Consider the following 18,743-nt stretch of genomic DNA (forward strand, 5'->3'; position numbering starts at 1 on the left):
TCCAAAAACATAAAGATGAGAAATGTTCTGTTTTCTTCCTTTGTACAATTTATATGGAGTTTTCTTCAAGAATGGTCTAATTAAAGCTCTATTCATTATATAGCATGCAGTATTAATCGCTTCAACCCAGAAATATTTAGGAAGATTTCTATCATTAAGCAAAGTTCTGGCTTTTTCTTCTAAAGATCTATTTTTCCTTTCAGCTACTCCATTTTGTTGAGGGGTTCTAGGTGCATAAAAATTGTGTTCAATGTCATTTTCATCACAAAATGATTCAAAATCCTTATTTTCAAATTCTCCTCCATGATCACTCCTAATAGATGCAATATTGAGATTTTTCTTGTTTTGAATGATTTTAGCAAGTTTCTTAAAAAGCATGAAAAGCATCTCTTTTGTGAGTGAGAAATAATGTCCATGTGAATCTTGAATAATCATCAATTATAACAAGAGCATAGTAATTTCCTCCAAAACTCATAGTTCTAGAGGGACCAAAAAGATCTATATGAAAAAGTTGTAAGGGTTGAGTTGTAGAAACAATATTATTTGATTTGAAAGAAACCCTTATTTGTTTTCCTTTTTAACATGCATCACACAATCTATCTTTTTCAAATTTGAGTTTTGGTAAACCAATTACTAAATCCTTAGAAATTAGTTTATTTAAATGTTCCATGTTTATATGAGCAATTCTTCTATGCAATAACCAAGAATCATCATTTTTACTAAGAAAACGTTGAGCATGATTTAATGTTTTATCTAAATTTATCATGTATACATTATTAGCTCTATAGCCTATATGTTTAATATTTATATCATGTAATAACACAATTATGAGAGTTAAATGATACTAGAAAGCCTTTATCACATAATTGACTAACACTTAGTAGACTATGCTTAAAACCATCAACAAGTAAAACATTTTCAATGGAGGTAGATGGATTCGTACCTATTTTTCTAATTCCAAGAATTTTACCTTTGTTGTTGTCTCCATAAGTCACATGTCCACTTTTCTTGGAAGGTATATGAGTAAATTTTGATGCATCTCTCGTCATGTGTTTAGAGCATCTGCTATCAATGTACCAACTTTTCTTCAAGAAACCCTCTTCTTCACTATCATAGTTTTTGGCCATGAGACTCAGATTCACGACTTCATTTTTTGAATCTCCTTATGAATCTATATCGCTATCTTCCCAAGTAATGTAAGCTTTCTTTGTTTTCTTGTCTTTGAAATTTTTCTTGTCAGACTTCTCCATTCTTTTCTTGAAACTGGGGCAATCAACTCTTAGATGTCCAGGTTTATTACATTCATAGCACTTTGGAATAGAAGGAGAGTCTTCTCCTTTTTTCTTTGGATTGAAATTTGTTCTTCTTTGATTTACTTTGTTCCTTAGCAACTTATTGAATCTCTTTACAAAGAAACTAAAATCATCATCTTCTTTTATTTCATTTAAGTCTTCTGTCACTTTCTTCTTGAATAGAAGATGAGGCTTTAAGTGCAATTCCTTTCTTTTTCTTGTCATTTTCTTCATGTTGATTTAGTCTCATAAGTTCCATTTTGTGTTCCAGAAGCTTTCCAAAAAGAGTTGCAAGAGACATGTTAGTGAGATCTCTTGATTCTGCAATTGCAGTTACCTTTGGTTGTCATTCCCTGCTTAAACATCTTAGAACTTTGTTAATGAGATCCTCATTAGGAAATATCTTTCCTAATGATGCAAGATTATTAACTATATATGTAAATCTCTTTTGCATATCTTGTTTGGTCTCATTTTGATTCATTTTGAAAAGTTCATATTCATGTGTTAGGGTGTTTATTCTAGATCTCTTAACATCTGTTGTTCCTTCATGGATTACTTGTAATGTATCCCACATTTCTTTTTCATTCTTACAATGTGAGGCTCTAAAGTATTCATCCATTCCTAATGCAGAGGTAATTATATTTTTAGCCTTTAAGTTATATTGTACCATTCTTTTTTCCTCTTCATCCCATTGTTCCATAGGTTTTTCTATGGTTGCATTTCTCACTACCATTGTAGGGATGTAAGGACCAATTTCTATAACTTCCTAGATGTTTAAATCTATAGCCTCTATGAAGATTTGCATGCGGGTTTTTCAATAATGATATGACACACCATTAAATATAGGAGGCCTATTAATGGAGTTTCCTTCGGGAAATAGGAAGTTTGATGAGGCCATAATTATTCTTGAAGTTTCTAAACTTTATACAAGAATCAAGCTCTGATACCACTTGTTGGACAAGTGGCCTCAATAACTTAAGAGGGGGGTGAATTAAGTTTTAAAATTTTCCCACTAAAAAATTTTAACCCCCTTCTAAATGATATATGATAGGCTCAGAATGCAGAAGAAGAAGAAACAATCAATTTAATAATGTTCTTTTAAATGTGCAAGACAGAGTAAATTGTATTAAAATAACTGAGATAAGGGAAGAGAGAAATGCAAACTCAATTTATACTGGTTCGACCACTTCCCGTGCCTATGTCCAGTTCTCAAGCAACCCACTTGAGATTTTCCATTATCTCTGTAAATCCTTTACAGACTTTGAACACACCTTGGGATCTCTCATCCTTGTGCTCAATATTCTCACAATCCAAGAGCCAACCAGTCTCTTGATTACAACTGAGTTTATGAGATGAACAAAAAGATTTCTCTCCTTAAGAGTAGATGATACAAATTGAAGATCCTAGAAGAATTCTCAATAGATTTGCAAGTTTTTGGCCAATAGTTGTTGAGAGAGCATTTGACAATTAAGTTCTCTTTTTAAAATCTCTCTGTTATTACTTTTCTAAGTCAGACACACACACATATATATAGGCCAATTAGGCCTTTTCAAAATGGTTTGAAGAGATATGTCTTTTCAAAAAGCTTTTTTGAAGTTTTCTCACTGGTAATTGATTACAACTCTTTGGTAATCGATTACACAATTATATAATGAGAAGTCATGACTTTTCAATTTGAATTTTTATAGTTCCGCTACTGGTAATCGATTACAGACAAGTGCTAATCGATTATAGCTTTCAAATTTCAATTTTCAATTTTCAAATTTCAACTTTCAAATTTCAATTTTCAATTTTGAAATTTCAAATTTCAAACTTTCTAAAAAAGCTTTTTAAAATAATTTTGCTTCTGGTAATCGATTACAATGTCTGGTAATTGATTGCCAGTGGAAAAATGCCTTTTTTCAAAAAATGTTAAAAATATTTTAAAACTTTTTTATAATCAATTTAAAAATTATGTTGTGAGGCCAAACCTTTGCAATCACTAAGAGACTCTTTTAACAAAGATAAACTAAAACTTAGCTTTCTTCTTGATCTTTGTTTTCTTGGTCTTGATTTGGACTTGAAATAAAACTTGTATTGTTTTTGTCTTGCCATCATCAAAACCTTCATACACATACATTCACATTAACTAATAATATAAAAGATGTTAAAAAAAATATTTTTTGAATAGTCAAATTATTAGTGTAAAATATTATTTTTTTCCATTTAGAATGCTAGGATCTCACTTGAATTCTACTCATATTGAAAAGGATAGCATTTCTATGATAAAGTAACCCGAAAAGAATCATCATAATCATAAATGTAAAAAAGCAACAAAGTTAGAATAGTTTTTAAAGACATAATGGGCCAGTTAATAAGTTATGGGCCAAATTAAAGATTAAGAATTAGAATGGCATATGGATTGAGAGAAGCGGTAAATAAATGAAATTGAAGTGTGGGGTGTGTTGGTTTTTCTATATAATAAAAAATGAAAGGGAAAAATTGGGGATGAGAGATGAATGATGTGAGTGAAGTTGTGATTTGTGATGTGTGAAGCAAAAAAGCTACCTTGGGTGCCACGAACAATGAGACAAAGATAGAGTCACGAGTTTCGTAACTGCTCCTACCAATCTCAGCAACCCAATGGGGAAATGGAATGCAAACATCATCACCAAAATTGCCTCAACATTCATAAAATGACATCATCAACCCAAAATGTTCCTATATAATGTTAGATTCATATTTATAGATAATTTATTATACTAAGAATACCCATATATTAGAACTACTCACTACAAGCATATTAAGAAACCAAGAAACAGAACTTCAATAAAATGATGAATATTAAGAGTAAAATAATAGCTTACCGATAGCATTACATAAACTAGAACATATGGTGTACCAGCCAAATCACGCTCTGGTAATCTGGGGGCAACTCAACAATCTGCAAAGGAGAAGAAGGTATAAAATGATGCCAAGAGATTTAACTTCCAAAGGCACCATACTAAAATAATTACATGCATAATAAAAATAATGAATATGCCCTTTTGGATAATTATTTGTCTTGGGCTATCCTTTCAAGTTTTCATAATGATAAGAACTGACTTTTACTGACAAAAAACAATGAGGTAAGCTCTTTCAAGAATAGAAAATGTAGAAAATAACAGATAAATCAAGATTTATGCATATGCACTAAACCTCTACCTCTTAATTCATGGCTACACTCAGTTTCTAGCCTTCCCTCTTATATTCTACTTCTTGCCAAATGAATTCATATAGCCAGAAGCAACTCCCATGAGAGAAGCAGATGGAGTCTGTTGTGAAGCCGCATGGGAAGATGATGAAGTGACATTGGTCGTGATTCAATAGCGCCTCGGCTTTGTTTCCTCTTCTTTGTTCTTCTTCTTCCTCTCTTTCTTCTTCTTTTCTCTCAATTCCTCTCAATGCTTAACCTTTTTCACCCTTTCTCAACCCCCCTAGCACACCTATTTATAGGAAAAAGGGTCAGCTTGGGGCACTTTCAGCTTGCCCAGGCGAGCTAAGCCTTAGTCCTGAAGTAAGGAGCTCACCCAGGTGAGCTAATTTCTTAACCATGAAGTTATTTGATGGCCCAGGCGAGCCAAATGCTGGCCTGGGCAAGCTGGGGCTTAGGAAAAGCAAGGAAAAGACCTTTTTGCCCTCTTTCCTTAGTATCTTTTGTTTTCTTGGTTGAAACACCAAGTGATTTTTTGCTTTGTATTGTAACTCGCATCCAATGTCGTAATTTCAACTAGCAAGAATCAAAAGATCAACGAACGATAGTCCCCAGACGAAATTAGGGTTTGACAGTAATCAAAACAAAAGCATATTTGTAATAATCTAAAACTTAAGTCACCACAGTTTCCTCTTCCCCTAAATCATTTTAAACCATCATTTTAATTTCCTCTTCTACACTTTCTTATTTAATTTTAATATAAAAAAAACACATTTCCTTTTTCCCATTATTAAAATACTAAATTTAACAAATAAAAAAATACAACACTATAAGAAAAATACCCTAAATCAACCACGTTAGAAACAGTAACTGGATCTTTTATCAATTCATCATCAAACAACAACATCTAAAACCCTCCCTATATTTACATAAATTAACCTAAAAAGGTTTTAAAAACTTAAGAAAATCAAATTAAATCAACCGACCAAAACCCCTCAATCAATAGCAACACGTCCTCTCTTCCTGTAATATTTTCATTCCGAGATTAGATAACACAGATTGATTAAGTGGCAAAAAGGTTTACGTCAATTCTGAATACTTTTATGCCTTTTCCCCATTGTTGTTGTTCCTTCTTTCTTCTGCAGTGAGGAGAAGAGTTGTCTAAAGTCGATAAAACTCGATTGCAATGCGCCACGGAGGGAGCAGAAGGGGACATTGAGCACTGGTGTAACCATAATGTTGGCGGAATAAGAGTGTTCCATTTTGTGGTGCTTGAAGCAGGGCCCACCATTGAAAGTGCTTGGACTACTGGAGCTTCGTTCTAAGCACTGAAACATTATTTTCCCCCGAAGAGTTCATTCTAGGGTTGTCCATGGAAATTCCCCTGCACGTGATCGTTTCTAATTCCCTCTGGATCAGACTCCTCCCCAGACGAGAAAGCTGGGAAGGCTGGTCCGACAAGTGCTTGTTCACGTCAAATGAGTTTGTGCGGTTTTTGACTAGGTAGATTCTAGGGTTAGGGTTAGGGTTACGGTGGAGTAAGATCTGATCAGGGTTAAGGTTAGGGTTAGGTTTATCAGAATCGAGGGATAGGCGAGGGAGGTTAAGTTGCACTTTCTTAGGGAATTCGCCAGTTCAGAAATCATCGAAGGAATAAAAAGAGTGGCGTTTGTTAGGGGTTGTTGGATGTTTGGCAGAGGATGGAAGAAATGGTGATGGAGGCGCGAACAGAGAGAGCGAGGAGGAATTTAGGGTTTTAATTTCCAAAACTAAGGGAGAGCGCAATTAAAATAAGGACTGAGAGAGCCGATTCACATTCCCTCTCGCATTCTATGTCGGTTCTACAAGAACCGATGCATAATGCACTTTCAAAGATGGCTTTATCAAAACCATCTTTAAAATTTTCCAATTATTTACAAAAATGTCACCGCTTTACTTACGACATCGGTTTTTATACAATCGTCGTAAAACCTACGTCATAGAATACCATTTTTGTGGTAGTGAGTAGACGGAGGAGCCTTGATAGAGCTGGCTAAAGCGAACGGTGCACTAACTTCGGCCGCAGAAGAAGCAAAAATCTCCTAAGCAGACGCAATAGGAGGAGGTGAAGGAGCAGAAGCTTGGACAACCAATGGAGCCGGAGGTGGATCTTGCAAACTTGAAGGGCGACCCAAACTGGGCATCAACCTTGCAGCCTACCTCAATGCATGAAAGCTAAAAGAGGCCTTTGATTTCTTACAGCCTGACATCCAAGCGTCATTATCTCACTTCCTCTTAGCCAAAACAGAGGAACGAGCATTGAGGGAGACCTCAACAACACCAATAGTAGGGCCAACCTCAACGACAAGTTGACCCTTTTCTCTAGCAGGAGGAACGACAATAGACGATGGTGCAATTCAACCAGAAAGTCCGGACTGCTTCACCAGGAGCCTCTAAGAGAAGTCACCCATAATACCTGCAAAACAAGCAGCAACAACACAACAAGTGTTAGTTTAAGCCAACACCTACCTTAGACACAAAATAGGACAAGGTAAGGCACTTTACCATCCAAGGCAGTGAAAGAATCGTTCGCCAAAGGAAGAGACAAAATGGTCCATGCATCCAGCGAGGCTAGTAGTTGCTCTAATATAGCTTTGTCGACCCTTTCCACAAAGGTTAATAGATCCTCATCGAAAGACTTGAACTTGGTGGGATTAGACTTGAACATCAATGGCAAGCCATCAGCCATGACGTCAGTAGCCAGGACCTTGAAGAAATGGTCTTTGAAGCGGCAAAACACGTTCGAGCCAAACTCAAACAGCTTCTTAGATGCATTGTTCAAGGAGATCCGACCAATTTTGGCTGTCAATTTCATCTAAAAAAGATACAAAAACACTGGCACACTAGACCGAATGTTGAAGAAAGGGCACAAAATCTCAAAGGCCCTCACCATGGCCCAACTATTGGGATGGAGTTGAGAAGGGGCCACATTTAAGTGCTTAAGCAGAGCACACTGGAATGTGTTCAAGGGCAGGACCAAACCTAGAATGTTCAAGAAAAAGCAGTACACAAAAAAAGGACGGACTGTTCGACGACACCCTCAGAAAAGGGAAATCATCGCTCCCACATGCTTGAACTGCTATCTTGCAGGAGTCCTCAGGACTTGCCAACCTCAGTTGGTGTTGCAGAGCAACAACGCTCGCCGCAAAAGTAATACAGGACTGATACTTCAAAACATTGGCTCTCACCCACTCATAACTAGCAATGGCATGGGGAGACGAAGATGACCTAGGACTGTGGCTACGTTGCACACGGAGGGATGCCCTAACGTCCCTGCCACCAATCCTCTTTGCTCCCCTACAAACAGAAGGGGGAGAGAATTATGGTGAGCGGCACAAGTTCCCCAACCGGAAAAGTAGCAGAAGAGTATGCCCTCCCACGGAGGCGAGAAGTGCCTCCACCAACACGACATGAAACCCTTGACCTATTTGAGGAAGAGGATTCGTTGTCAAAAGCCCCATGACAAGCCTTCTCTGAGGAGGAACCGCTGATGAAGATGACCTCTCGGTCCACCAGGGGTTACTGATGCCTATGGCAGAGCCAGAAAGGAAGGAAGACATGATCAAAAAAGAATACCTTGAAAAGTGAAGAAGACGAATGAAGAAGCAGAATCTTAAATCGAAAGAATGAGAAACAAAGAGATTTTGAGAGAGAGATAACAAAAATTTGAAAATGGTGACAATCAGAAATCAAACGTCCACTCTATTTAAAGTGGAGGCGGACTCTTTGGTAACTGGTGGGAGCTGAAATAGTGCCCTAAAATTTCACACCACAACACAGGTCCACTCATCCATGTCCTACATCTCCAATACATGTCCACTCCACGAGTGAAACATGTGCAAGAGTATTGCGCATGCGCTGCACTCGCCTGCAGCAAAAGATAAACGGAACATTTGTCGTCAATGCACTCTCCAACGGTTAGAAAAAGGCAGAATTGTCAAATACAAAGACCTCCCCCACCTAACACGTCAAACCTCGCCTGCATAACCAAAAGCATGTCCACCCTGGAAAACTCAATAGAAGTAGCCCAGACAACACTTGCTCGGGCAAGGGAGCTTGATAGGCCTCACTGACCTGGAAGGTTTCATCTCACTTTTTTCATACTTACTCATACTCTCCTAACTCATGTACTTACTTGAGCGTCAGAGTCATTTGTTTTGCAGGTCCCCCCTCTTGTCTTAACAAAAGGCACTCTGAGTCCGACGTGTGAAATCTAAGAGCCCACCTTATCCACATCCACCCTGACGTGGGATAACTCCAGATTTTGGTAAGTGCAATCAGTCTTATAATATATTTTGTCATTTGGGTTCTTCACTTAATTTTTTGTCCTTATAATTTTTTATTTTTTATTTCTATTTTGATCTCATAATTTTTTTCTATTAGATTCACCAACAAATTAAACTAACCGCAAGGATTAAAATCAAAATTTTTTAATAAGACAAAAAGGAAAATAAAAAAATCAAAAAACAAAAAGTAAAACATCATATGTCATAAGAATTAAAAATTTATTTAAGCCAGTATAAAAAAATGTTATTATAGTATCTATGTTCAAGGTCATGACTCATAATTAGCTCAATAATTCAATGTTACCTTCTTATTTGAGTCTTTATAACTTAAATTCAACCTACTTACTTTTTTCTTACAATTTTCATACTGGAGTTTGAAATTATGATCTTATCCTCATGCATACTATTTACACCTTATGTTAAATCGATCCTAGTTAAATCCTTGCATATCCCAAAAGTAGTTTCAATTTGAATGACGAGGGTATGGACCATATGGTAATGAACCTTCAGGAATGGTGATAATTTTATATCGGAATTTGAAAGATGAGTATGGATTGTATGGTAATGAATCTGCTACTTTTATGGGCCATTTACATTTATTAATGATGGTGCTTGTTATTGGTCCCTACAACATGGACAAATATTTTTTTTTCAAAAATATCCTTCTACACGTAGTCATAATTTCATTGATGTACACATATAACATAATCATGTTTTCATAATTTATATTTTTTAACACACCATAAATATGCTTATGTTTTCAATATTTTTTCTTTTTTTATGTTTGTAGTGTTTTAATAAAGTAGTGTTTGTCATTGAATCTCTTCATCATAACATACTGATAGAGTCATACATCGATGCCTACTTGAGTAGGCTCACCGACATCACTCCCTTCTGGGGGATCACCTCCAACAACATATGATACTCTTTTCTGCGAGCCATAAAAATTCGAAAAAAATAATAATCATTAACAAAATTTTAATTGAGAAAAAATTTAAAAATAACTTATACTTAATTATTGACTAAAGAAATATTAATCCTTCTATTGTATAAAAATTCAATTACTAAAAGATAACTTATGCTTAACTACTTACAATTTATAATAATTAAAAAAATAAAAATACATAACAAAAATATAATTTTGTGATATTTTTCAACAAAGAACACAATAAAATTGTGTTTCCATTGTGTGTTTTTTTGTAGGGTGAAAAGAAGGTAGGGGGCACGGGAAGAGGGAGGGGAGTGGGAAAGGTCTGTGAATTAAGAAGGTCTTTTTCAAAGAATGTTGGGGCCAATGGCCCAATAGTAACCCCCTGATGATTAGCAGAAAATCCATTGTCGTCCCATTTCTTTTAGGTTGATCCTAGGTGCACCCGGCATCACTGTTGGTGCACCTAGCATTTTTTAAAAATGCCATAAATGCCCCTCCTTTATCTTCTTCATTAAAAAGGTGGGTGTGCAGTGCTTTTCACTGCAAAGCTTTATTTTCTTCCGTTTTCTCTCTTCGGTGTGTTTTTTTCTTGCGATAGGTGAGCTCGGTGAAGGTGAAGGGGCCGGTGATCATTGTTGCGGTGGTTGGTTCGTCGGCGGCGGCATACGAGGCACGCATTTGTGTTGGGTGTGCGTGAGTGGGATGGTCCGTAAATCATACAGATCAACTTCGTTCGTAAGGTTGATACGGATCAAGTTGATCTGTATGTTGATATTAAACATACAGATCTAGTTGATCCATATAAGCCTTACAGTTCTTGATCCGTAAGTTTATACGGATTTAGAATTTGTAACATTTATTTAATCCTATAATTTTTTTAATTATTACTTTGTTTGTATTGTCATTTAAAAAAATAATTTAATTGTTTATACGTGTAATTGATTAAAATCGTATGTAGAATGATATAGGGTTTTTGCATTTTACTAATCATGAGTTATTGTGACTGACAGTAAAAGATTATGTAGAGTTTTGTATGATATGTATAGTACGGTTAGGTGTTGTATGTCTGTGTTGAAATTTTTGATTTATTGTTAAGATGGACGAAGATAAATGGATTTACAACAATATAATGTTTGAAGAAGTTGATATGGATGATAAAAATGAACAAGAATGTGGTGTGAATGAACCACATGTTGATTGTTCGAATGCGTTCAATACTTCTCAGGTAATAATATTCATTATTGTGAGTAATTTAATAAAATGAATGTGTTGTAGAAAACTAAAATTGTTTGTGTTATGCTGTAGGTGTTTGACAGTCGAGATGATGTTTTGCAGTGGGCTCGATCCGTTGCTCATGAAAATGGATTTGTGGCGGTCATTATATGGTTTGACACAAACATTGGTAGTAGAGGAAGGGCTTCATTTGTGTTAATTGGTCGTGAAAGGAGTGACAAGTATAGGTGTAGGAAGGAAGAATTTGTTAGAAGAGATACTGGGACTAGGAAATGTAGGTGTTCCTTCAAGCTTTGTGGCAAACCAGTGGTTGGAGGACAAGGTTGGATGGTGAAGTTGATGTGTGGGATTCATAATCATGAATTGGCCAAGTCATTAGTTGGACATCCATACGCTGAGCGATTGACTAAAGCTGAAAAGACACATATTGCTGATATGACCAAGTCAATGGTGAAGCCAAGAAACATTATGCTAACTCTGAAGGAGCAAAATGCCAATAGTTGTACAACCATGAAACAAATATACAATACAAGAAGTGCATACTATTCTTCCATTAGATGGAGTGATACTGAAATGCAACATCTAATGAAGCTTCTTGAGCGAGATCAATATATTCATTGGCATAGATTAAAGGATGAAGACGTGGTACGTGATATCTTTTGGTGTCACCCTGATGTAGTGAAGTTAGTCAATGCATATAATTTGGTGTTTTTGATAGACAGTACCTATAAAATAGGTACAGACTCTCACTGCTTGATTTTGTTGGGGTGACACCAACAGGGATGACATTCTCTGCTAGTTTTGCATATCTGGAGGGTGAACGTCTTAATAATGTAGTATGGGCTTTAGAATAGTTCCGAGGTATATTTTTAAGACTTGATACCCTCCCTGGAGTTATTGTGACTGATAGAGACCTAGCATTGATGAATGCAGTGAAAATTGTATTTCTTGAGTGTATAAATTTGTTGTGCAGCTTTCACATAAACAAGAATGTCAAGGCCAAATGTAAATCATTAATTGGTCAAAAAAATGCTTGGGAGTATGTCATGGATGCTTGAGGAACTCTAGTTGATTATCCTTCAAAGCAGCAGTTCGATGAATGCCTGAAGAAGTTTGAAATGGTTTGTTCACCTTAGCCAGTGTTTGTTGACTATGTCAAGGAAACATGGATAATCCCACACAAGGAGAAATTTGTTACTGCCTGGATGAATAAGGTGATGCACTTAGTGTTGGATCAAGTGGCCTCGGAATAATTAAGAATGGGGGGTTGAATTAATTATTAGTGAACCTTTACTAATTAAAAAAAAACTTATCCTTCTTAATGTTACTAGATTCAATTAGGCTTTTACTACAAAGTTAAGAAAGTAAAGAACAGAAATAGAAACTTAACCAAAAGTAAAAGCGATAATTAAAAGTGCACATCGGAAATTAAAAGTGTAGGGAAGAAGAAAACAAACACAAGAATTTATACTGGTTCGGCAACAACCTGTGCCTACATCCAGTCCCCAAGCGACCTGTAGTCCTTGAGATTTCTTTTCAACCTTGTAAAATCCTTTACAAGCAAATATCCACAAGGGATGTACCCTCCCTTGTTCTCTTTGAACAACCAAGTGGATGTACCCTCCACTTGAACTGATCCACAAGAGATGTACCCTCTCTTGTTCTCAGTCACAACAACCCAAGTAGATGTACCCTCTACTTGTACCACAAAGGATGTACCTTCCAATGTGTTAAGACAAAGTTCTCAGGTGATTAGTCCTTTGAAACTTTGTGAAGGGGATACAAAAGATATCTCAGGCGGTTAGTCCTTTGAAATCTTTTGTATAAGGGAAAGGGAAGAATCAAAAGAATTCTCAGACTGTGTCATTTTGAATTCTTTGACAAGGGAGAAGGGAGACATAAAAGAATTCAGGCGGTTAGTCCTTTCTTCTTTTGGAAAAGGGAGAAGAGAGACACAAAAAGAATTCAGGCGATTAGTCCTTGGCGAATTCTTTTTGGCAATGGGAGAAGAGAATAAAAGATATAGCACACTTTTGTTTTCAAGGTTTGGAAAACCAGAAAACTTTAGAAAGCTTTTGCAAAGGAAGAAGAAGAAGAAGAAGTTTAAGAAGATGTTCAAAGAGATTCAAAGGTTGTAAAAGAATATGTGGAAAAGTTGTTTGTAAAGGTTGTAAGTGTTGTTCAAATGCAAATCAAGGTCTTGCTTTTATAGACTCTTCAAGTCTGGTCAAGAAAACCATTAGAAGAGTTATAACCTTTAGAAAAACCTGAAAACCATTGGAAGAGTTACATCTTTTGATTTTTGTTCAAAACTTGTCACTGGTAATCGATTACCAAATCCTTGTAATCGATTACACAAGGCATTTTATGAAAGGATGTGACTCTTCACAATTGAATTTGAATTCCAACGTTCAGATACACTGGTAATCGATTACCAATATCTTGTAACCGATTATCAATATCTTGTAATCGATTACACCATTTTGAAATCAATTGGAACATTGCAAATTCAGTTGAAAACTTTTGAAATCAAACTTTGCCACTGGTAATCGATTACAGGAAACTGGTAATCAATTACCAGAGAGTAAAAACGCTAGTAACTTAGAAAATTTCAAGAAAAACTCTTTTGAAAAACAAAACTGTGCTATGTTGTTTTTTGAAAAATCTTTTCAATACTTCCCTTGTGAAGTCTTCTTGATTTCTTCTCTTGAATCTTGAAATCAATCTTCTATTGATTCTTGAATCTTCTTGATTTCTTCTTATGAAACTTGAAATTAAACTTGATCTTGAACTTGTTGACTCCTTCTTGAAATCATTCTTTGGGCTTTTTGTCATTATCTTTGTCATTATCAAAACTACTTGAATCAACTTGATTCATCATGATGAAGCTTGCTTCTACACTTAGGAAACGTAACAACAAACAGGTATGAAAATGTTCAATTATTTCTATTAACGTTGATGGATTGATGGAATTTTATTGTTGTATGTGTTTATTGTTATTTGTGTATGTGAAATGTAAGGTTGAATATGCTCACTGGGCTTTAAAAAGAGTGTTACAGAATAGCCTTGGAGACTTATGTAGTGTCTAGGATGCCATGAACAACATGATGACGCTACAGCACACGGAAGTTAAAGCATCCTTTGAAACAAGTACACATGTGGTTGGACATGTCTTTAAAAAAACCTTATACAAGAGGCTTCTTGGAATGGTTTCAAGGTATGCTTTAAATTAGATTGCTGCTGAATTTGAGCGTGTACATTATGCAGGCAAGAATCCTTCCACTTGTGATTATGTCATGAGAACCACACATGGTCTTCCATGTGTATGTGAGCTATCTAAATATGTTGTTGGTTGCACCCCACTAGATTCAATCCATATGTTCTTGAGGAGACTTAGTTTTTCAGATCAAGGGTTATCTGAGCCCGAAGTGACCATCAAGGAAGAGATGGAAACCATATCTAAAAGATTTGAAGAACTTGATGTTTGTGGTAAGTTTACTCTAAAGACTAAACTTCGGGAAATTGCATACCCTGATCAAAATTCTATGTGTCCTCCTTCAGCAAAGGTTAACACAAAAGGTGCACCGAAGAAACCGATGAACAGAAACCCAAGGTCAACAAAGCGTCATCCATCTTATTGGAAGTATGTAGATGCTTTTCATTCTGTGCAAAATAGAAATTCATCAGTGAGGCGTAGTGCATCATCTTCTGACCAACCCAATCCAAGAAGGATCATGCCTATGTTGGATCAATTTCAGCCATTTATCCACGACTTCATTGACAATATTGTGGATGTCAAAGTTGATGGAAACTGTGGATATCGGTCGGTTGCCGGTTTATTAGGTATGGGTGAAGACTCTTGGTCGTTGGTCCACAACCATCTGCTTAAAGAACTTGGCAAATTCTCATATGACTATATCAAGCTCTTTGGTGGCACAGACAGATTTGAGGAATTAAGGATGTCACTACTTGTTGATGGGTTAACCAAAGTATGTAATTTATGTTTTTCTTTTTAAGAGTTAACTTTAATTTGACGTCTATATTTGTTTCATTCAGGTGAATATGGATAAGTGGATGGATATAACTGACATGAGATATGTCATTGCATCAAGGTATAATGTAATCCTTGTATCATTGTCTCAACAACAAAGCATGACATTCTTTCCTCTTAGAAGTCAACCACCAGCAGATTCTTCAGTGCATCGCATAATTTGTATCGGTCACGTTATGACAATCATTTTGTTCAGGTACATTCTAGATATCAAGTCTTTTTTTATATTTATGCAATCAGTTGTGGACGGTTGAATTAATATTGTTTTTGCATGTACAATTGGTTTATTTAAAAGACCGTTGTCCTTTACCGCCTGTAGCATTGTTATGGTCTAGCAATTGTCATCCTCAGGCAAAGCAGTGGTCAACTCCATATATTAGTAGAATGCAGCATTACAGAAGCTTCATGATGTTCAAAAGAGACTATGTTGACATAAATGATGACTGAACATGTACCTTTTAATGGTTGATCGTTATGAATTTTAATCTCACATTAGAAAAATATTTAAAGTTGTGTTAAGAAAAAAATTAATTGGTGCAACTAAAATAAAGTACGCATGTATGATAAATCGTTGTCTAAGTTGACAACACATTGGGAAATGCATGCGTATTAACATAAAGTGTGACAGGACATTGTAAGACTTGACAACACATTCTGATGCATGATAAAGCATGTCACAACATTGTTGTAGTTGACAACACAAACAAAAATCATCTGCACGCGTCTCTATTTTTTTAAAAAATTGAAGCAATGATACTGAAACTCATCTATATATAATGACACACCCGAACACTGTAAAAAATCACACACTCTCTCCTAACCCAATTCCTAGAACAAAGTATGACATTCTTGAGAGAAACAAGCAGTCAGACAATTGTGAACTCGACATTAGGTTTTATTTTTCCAAATGGATCCATTGTTCACAATGACAATGGTGTTTATTTTCAAACTTCCACTCTAGTACCTATTTGAGTACCTAACGCTTGTGATTTTCAAACGTTAAAAACCAGAATACACAATACCCTTCAGCTAACCGACAAACAATATTTGGATGAAATTTACTACCGGCAGCCATTCACAAATATAGGTAACCAATTTCGCTTTCAATGTATGCAACTGAAAAATGATGATGATGTTAACACAATGTTAATGTGTAATCATCAATTTTCATGTGTTGGTCCGATTGAGTTATTATGAACCATTGGTAGAACACCAAATGTTATATTAAACTTACTTGAAGCGACAATGACCTCTACTCATGATGTCCTGCTATATTATAACGGGAGGTGGAACATGTCACGCCAACATGAGTTAGTTGGTTACTCGTTCACAAGAAAAAATCCCAAAAAGTTTGACATTCCTTCCAGATGTACCATGGATGAACTGAAGGATTTGATCAAGCAAGTTGCGCCTCATGGGATTCCCCCTTATGGTATTCATGAAACACAAACGGTAAGACGATTATTTTTCGACAACCAAGCCACCATGAGTATTCAGATAAAATTATCAAATTCAAAATTATTGAAATGAAAACTAATGATGACGTGCTAAAGGTCTTAGTGCAGTCTAACTACTGGAAACAATTTGGGCCAATAGAAATTTTAGCTATTTTTAGTAAACATGTAATGGAAATGGAAGACGACATGTCCTTGTCGCAAAATTAGCATTACTTAGTTGTAGTATTTCACGCAAATTTTATTTATTTCCACTATGTTGAAGTTAATGTAGTATTTGAATTCGTGTCCATTACGGAATGAAACCGTATGATTATTATTTTATGTTTATGGTTTACCTAAATCAAGAAATTCGTTAAATTAAAATGATAACAAAGAGTAAATAAAAAACTCCCTATCTATCAACTTATTACATTTTTACTTTTTTTTTCATATTCTTCTTTTTCAACGAATTTGGAATCAAGTAATTTTAATAATAACATTTTAACGTTAATACTAATATTTCGACGAATTAACGTTAAATTAAAATTATAAACCAAAATAACTTAAAATATACAAAATGTTCAGTAAAAAACAAAATGTTATCAAATACAAGAAAATTATATACATTGTCCAAATATGAAAATATAAAATGTCTAAAGAAACTATGGTTGATCCGTGTGCCGCCTACGTCGAGACCTCACATACACATTGTCGTCTTCTGTGACACCCCTAGCAATCCTAATGCATTCTTCCATTTCAATTCTTGGCTTAAGGTTTTCCACTGAAGTCAAAAGTAATACAAACTAAACAAATTTCAAACCAATATCAACATGTTCATGTTCAAACAAATCAAACAGTACAATACAAACCAAACAATGTAGCATAATCAAATTTCAAAGCAATATCAATATCAAACAATTATAGCATAATTTGAAACTTATTTCATTATTCATTCGTATTCTACTTTAGCCTAAAACCCTAAAAAATAACCCTAAACCCTAATAACAAACATTTTCAATAAATTAAAACCTATTTGGCATTTTTTAAAATTAAAATAGGGTAATACGGATCAAGTTGATCCGCAAGAACCATACGTATGCTTCTCATGGATCAAGTTGATCCGTAGGACGCATACAGATCAAGTTGATTTGTATGTCTCTTACGGATTAAGTTGATCCGCAAGAACCACACGGATCAACTTGATCCGCAAGAAGCATACGGATCAAGTTGATTTGTATGCTTCTCACGGATCAAGTTGATCCGTATGACTCTTACAGATCAACTTGATTCGTGAGAGGCATACGGATCAACTTGATCCGTATACTTCTTGCGGATCAAAACACATTACGGATCATCTAAATCTTACTGCGGATCATCTAAATCCTAACCTATCTCTATTGCGGATAACCTAAATCCCTATGCGGATCAACTAAATCCCTGCAAAATACACTACACAAGCAAAAATGGAAGGAAAATGACACAAGAAAAGGGAGAAGAGGCTTACCTCGACGGTGGAGCAGCGTAATGCACATCTTGCCGGAAGAGAAGAACCGAAAAACCACCACGAACACGTCGGCAATAATGCTAAAGAAGAACATAAGAAGAAGATAGGTTAGGCGCGGGATGAAGAAGAAGAACGGGCTCAAGAAGAAGGGGCACTCAGGGTCGCGGAAGAAGAACAGGCTGGGTGCACAAAAGTTTTTTTAAAAAAAGGGCGTATTTTAGACTTTTACCATTAAGTGTTGGGTTCACCTAGCATGGACCTTCGTTTTATTTTAGGTTCGCCCACAATTTGAATTAAAGCCCAAACCAAAGAAAAAAATCATAACAAAATAAGAAGAATAATTATAAAGTAGTAATATATTTTGTTTAATGTCTAAAATAATTCATATGGGGATGTAGCTCAGATGGTAGAGCGCTCGCTTAGCATGCAAGAGGTACGGGGATCGATACCCCGCATCTCCACTTTTTCTTTACTCAATTTTTACTATTTTCCTTTTCCAGAATTTAAATTGCATCGCACAAATGCATTATGATTTATGCTATGCTTTGCCTCAACGGGGAAGTGCCTTAAACTGAAAGCAAGAAACCAAAATATATGACCAAAGGAAAAAAAATCCATATCACTAATTAAATTACCCAACAAATTTTGTAGCAGCATATTCAGAATAGCCTCTATCCCACATAAAAATAGATATTTATGTTTCTGTAGAAGTATATTAATATACCAATTATTATTTATTTATTTATTCATTTTTTTAATTGTTAATATTGATAAATATAAATTCAAGAAATAATATTAG

General features: G+C 35.5%; 1 non-coding gene across 1 annotated transcript; it reads left to right on the forward strand.

The window, feature by feature from the left end:
- Window positions 1–18,332: 18,332 nt before the first annotated feature.
- Window positions 18,333–18,405, forward strand: TRNAA-AGC. Its single transcript has one exon. It is a non-coding gene; the product is annotated as a tRNA-Ala (tRNA).
- Window positions 18,406–18,743: the final 338 nt, after the last annotated feature.

Source organism: Glycine soja, chromosome 8, assembly GCF_004193775.1.
Source record: "Glycine soja cultivar W05 chromosome 8, ASM419377v2, whole genome shotgun sequence".
Classification (NCBI taxonomy): domain Eukaryota; kingdom Viridiplantae; phylum Streptophyta; class Magnoliopsida; order Fabales; family Fabaceae; genus Glycine; species Glycine soja.